This window comes from Silurus meridionalis, chromosome 6 (assembly GCF_014805685.1).
Source record: "Silurus meridionalis isolate SWU-2019-XX chromosome 6, ASM1480568v1, whole genome shotgun sequence".
Lineage (NCBI taxonomy): Eukaryota > Metazoa > Chordata > Actinopteri > Siluriformes > Siluridae > Silurus > Silurus meridionalis.
Window position 1 is genome coordinate 1,371,588 of NC_060889.1, and position 5,373 is coordinate 1,376,960.

The 5,373-nt window shown below is 36.4% G+C and overlaps 1 long non-coding RNA gene across 1 annotated transcript; it reads right to left on the reverse strand.

Annotated features, from left to right (window-relative positions):
- Nucleotides 1-631: 631 nt before the first annotated feature.
- LOC124387708 lies at nt 632-1,845 on the reverse strand. The gene is made up of 3 exons (XR_006926211.1): nt 1,675-1,845; nt 1,471-1,606; nt 632-1,193 (listed from the first exon to the last, which is right to left on the reverse strand). It is a non-coding gene; the product is annotated as an uncharacterized LOC124387708 (long non-coding RNA).
- Between the last annotated feature and the right edge of the window lie 3,528 nt (nt 1,846-5,373).

Genomic DNA, 5,373 nt, shown 5'->3' on the forward strand with positions numbered 1-5,373 from the left:
GGTCTCGCCTTCCTGTTGCTTCCTAGAAAAAAAGGCTTCCTGCAGGGCAACATAAGACTGGGAGCATCCATAAAACTCTTGCAAAATGGAAAAAATTCTCTCTGGGTCTCCGCGCTCAATAACAGGGCGATGTCTAACCTCCTCACATGCGTTCCCTCCTAAATGATCAAATAGGAAAAATGCCTGGTCTGCCACTGACAAATGACGAGTTCTTATACAAGCTTTTGCTTCCTCTATCCACTCATTAATGCCAATGCCCGATCTACCATCGAATATTGGACATTTTCTATCCCTTGGAATAAACACAAGGTGTTCGGTTAACGTGGCACCAGCACTAACTGGTTGATCAATAGGTGGCACCACAGATCCTCGAGAGGGGCCAGCTATGGGACTGGATGGAGCAGCAGAACTCTGCTTCTAGCGCAATTTGTCATTATCCGCCCTTAATTGAGCAACAAGCTCCCTTAATTCCTGCAATTCCGCTTCCATTTGTTTACGGGAAACTTAACAAACAAAGTCAGTAAAAGCTATGGAAACCCACTGCTGGAACGCTCCAAGTCCACTGAAATGACACTGCTGCTTTGTTCCACACACTCTAAACACAAAAACAAAAGAAAAGCACACAAGAAATACAAAAAAATAACCTCTAATCCATCCACAAGTCACAACTAAAACCTTTAACAAAATAACAATAAGCATCCACGTCTCAGCCCAACAAAGAGAAACGCAATCCTGCCGACTACGCCAAAGTGTGGCGGGACGTTAATTAGACAGAAACTATAACTCAGCTGACTACGCCACCCTGTTAACAGGGAACACTATTATAGATTAATCATCTACAAAAGACACACAGGTACGTGGTTTCAATAAACAGAGGCAAGAGACGTGCATACCAAAGATACAAAAAAATGTTTTTTCACAATAAATATGGGTTTTACTTTTAAAACATGACTATGGGCTGGAATAAAATAGGCATAAAACAAAAGGAAACCGAGGCTTACCTAAAGCAGGTAAACTAGCTTAATGAGTATGCGGCTACTATATCGCCAGGAGCATAACGCCAAGTGCACAAACGCACCACACACACACTCACACAAACACAGTAAGACCAAGCGTGAACACACTGCACCCTGTGATAGAGTCCCACCACCGCACGCGAAGGCCAACTAGCCGTCTGCCTGAAGCCTCGGTTCCTAAACAAACAAAGTAAAGTAAAACAAAAGCAAGAAACAAAGCATAAACAGAGCAAACAAGCATAAAGCTAGCAAAGCAAACAAAGCAAGCAAAAGCTAGCAAAGCAGACAAAGTTAAGTTAAATAAAGCAAAGCAGAGTAAAAACAAAGCAGCAGCATCAAAGTACGTTGCTGAATGACTCCTCTTAAAACTATTCCACCTAAAAAAAAGGATTAAGTAGAACATTTATTCATCCCACCAAACACCACAAACCTCAGCAGAGATAGCTACACATACCTTAATATTGTCGTTTCGACCACAAGTCCAGCCGCACAGGCAAATGGACATCAAACCGGCAAGAAGGCACGGGATTACGGTGGGTTCATGTTTAAAAGCAGTCGCCGAGCCACATGGAATGATTACACGTTGGAAACTATAATTCAAATAACGCTAGTTACCACAAACACACACGTTGATACACACTTGCTAGCAAGCACGTACCTGTGAGACAGAAAGAGTCTAAACCAGGAAGGGGCGGGCCTCGGGCAATGACACACAAGCGGTGATCACACAACATGGTGCATTAAAAGTCCCCTTTTATATAGTCTTGCATGTATCTGATTGGACAACTGATGCTTTCATGACAATTTAAAGGGACACCCACAGTTCGTCCCACTACACTTATTTTTAGACACCAACTATTTCCAATTTAGAGATTTTGAAATTATTGCAATTCTCTGAGGCTCCCACACAGAAAATAATAAGTTAATACTAATATTGAGCACAAAGACATTGTGAGTTTCTCAGACAGCTGTGTGGGATTTGTATGTGCTATAAAGAGTGTTAACTACAATGTGTGTAATGTAACTACAATATGTCTTGCTGAAACACCACTGCAAACTGTGTTCACATTTAACTGTTGGAACACAATCTATTATGATAACGTAAGTATTTTTAAGCTGAGTCAGTGCACTTTCTGGAGGAAAAAAGTGTTGAATTCATATGATTTCACTACACCATCTTGTGAAGTAAAGAGAGACTTTAACACAGCAAGTGTTTTTTTTCACTTTTTTTCACATATTTTTTCACTTGGGTTTATCTCTATGATCCAGTTCATCCTAAAATATGGGCTACTGGAAAAATTTTTTTTTTTTAATTCACAAATCATGACAGTAAGTTAACACAGCGGTATTATAAACTCATGTATATATGCAACATGTTCATTCAATATGCTGTAATTAATTGAATTTGCTGACAGTCATTGTTTGTATTAAGATACTCATTCTTATAAATCTACAGTGTTTCATCTGAACACATCTGGTAAAATGAGGATTGAAAGGCATACAAGTAGTTTAGCAGAATAACTAAACTGTGTAGAGGTTTTTGTACAGTGCAGCTGGATTTCCTGTCACTGTGGGTGCCAGAGCACAGTAGTATAGAGCAGAGTCTGATACAGCAGCAGAGGAGATGATCAGATCCACTTGTTTATTAGTTTTATTAACTTCCGCATCCAGACGTGGTGGCATGGGGTTAGTTTTAAATCCACTTGGATTGATGAGAAGAAGGAACACAGGATTAGATTTTGGTTGTTGTCTGTACCAGTGCAGGTATTACATTCAGTCTCACATGGGGAACCTGTGAGTCAGACTGACAGGAAAATAATAAAAAAAATAGATTTATTTATAAAAAATAAATGTCAGTCCATAAACACTATAAATGAAAGTTTTAGTTCACTGGTTGATCAGGTTTTAACACATTTTACAGATACATTTAAAATAAATAGAATTATTTATCAGCATTTTATATGGCAGCTACATTCTGAATGTAACCTACAAAACAGATAAACAGATTTTGATTATTTTAATGAATGTACACAAATTAAATGCTGATCTATTGATATAATTTAAAAGAAAAATACCAATAAAAATATTAAAGGTTTAAGTGTCTCAGTATTCACCCCTGATGATGTGAAACCTCCTAAAGGCTCTACAGGAAAGAGACTTGGTTACAGAGAGAAAATAGCACTTTTTTGGCAGGTGCTGAGTTGATTGGTTGATTGGTTGATTGATTTCTGCCCTTTATTGTAGTCTTACCTCCACTTTTACTTCAATATAGAACAAAATTCATTTAGTTATTTTCACTGCATGGATCAGATTATTCAGTATCCCACTGGAGTTTGAAGTGTCACTTATTCATCAGAAGTATTGCTGTAAAGATGCTGACTGTCTCAACTTTGTTGGAAAAGTGCTACTTTTTTATCAGTCGAAAATTATAACTTGCCTCGAGCTAACAGTAAATACAACTGGGCATTTGTGAAGTATTAAACAAAAATACTCTAAAATATGTTCAATAAAGTGAAAAAACCTATATCTGCAGCACCAGAAGTCTATAAATCCATAAATGTAAAAGAGTGCAAAAGCAGACAATTAATTGTTCTTTCTTTCTTTCTTTCTGTCTTTTTTTGAGGTATGTGAAGTTTGTAACGTCAGTGTGCTGGATCAAGTGCTATTTTATAAGATGACAATTATTTAGTGTTTATAATGAAACCATACTGTTAATTTAAGACCTTTTGTACTTTTGTTGCATCTGCATAATAGAAGTATTACATCTTTATTTCATGATTTAATTTATTTCATCAAAATCACCAGCATAGATGAGTATTTTTGCTTAAAGTTTTGTTTTTAGTTGATTTCTTTAATTCAATTTGACTTTATTTGTATAGTATAGAACTTTTAACAGTGCACATTGTCCCAAAGCAGCTTTAAAGAAATGAACAGAAAACAAATATGAAATTTGAAATTTATAAATTAGTCCTTAAACATTTATCCACTGTAGTGAAATGCATTGATTAATTGTTTAAACAAAACACATTATTAGCATGTGTAAGATGATGACTGTTGATATACAAACCAAATAAACATCAAACTCCTGGAACTGATACAGAGAAGTGTATTTAAGTGAAACAGGTGAACAGCTCCCCCTACTGGGAGAGGAAAAAGGCTTTTTGTACAGTGTGTATGAGTTTTGTGTCACTGTGGGCTCCATGGCGCAGTAGTACAGTGCAGAGTCTGATACTGCAGCAGGAAAGATCTCCAGATCTACTTTCTTTTCTTTTTTATGAAGTCTGATGGATATTCTTGGGTCAAGTTGTTCAGCTCTAGTGACATCATCTGAGGATTTAAAAATCAGGAGCAAAAACTTTGGATCTGATTGAGGTTTTTGTTGATACCAGTGGAGATAAACAGCTGAGTCATCATATGTGCAGGTCAGTGTGGTGTTACTGCCTTCAGGTGAAGATATGATGGTTTGTTCTGGTGTAATGCTGCTGCCAACAGCTCCTGCTGTAAACACATTACAACAACAAATATTTCTAATGTCATTGCTTGATGACCAACTGAATCATCATGTTTATGTTTCAGTACAAATCTCCAGCATCCACATAAAGTTTGTGTAGAATATAAAAGACTTACCAATGATTTGAACAACTATGAAAAGAAAGAAGAGGAACATGATGGTTGTGTCTTGCAGTAGATATAAATGTCAGTATCTCTGTGAAACTGTCTAAACTGTATCTCACCACATCGAGCTCCGCCCACTTTTACTGAGGTGTAGTCATGATGATTCTGTCATCAATCCCTCAGTTTGTAGTCGTGTAAATTCTGCCCTCATTTCATGTGAAGTTAAAAAGGTCTATAGGTGTTTAACATTTCTAGAAATGTCCCTATTTGATTATCTTTAAGAAAAGTACACAATTTTAATCTTCAGTAGACATTAATTTACTTATTTACTAGTTTTTGCAGGTTTCGTCCTCCATACACACTCACTGTGTCCCACCTAAACACTTATAATGTATTTCAGAGTGACGTCTTGATACAGTGACGTCTTTCGATATGATACAGATGCTATTCGGGAGAGAGAATCAAAGGTAAGAGAAGCTACATGTGTGACGTGTGTTGGACAGGAATGAGGGATTTTTACTTTGTTACTGTATATAATTATGTTTATGAAATGTCTGTATCAGAGTACTTTACTTATTAAATAATACATTACAATTTATATATAGATACTTTTTATTATATACTTTATATTGTTAAAATCGATTGTTAAAATCGTTATCTATTTTAGAGGTTATAGTGACAGTTTACATTACATTTTGTGTGAAATTGTAAATAACGCCAAGTATCATCTGTTTTATATGTT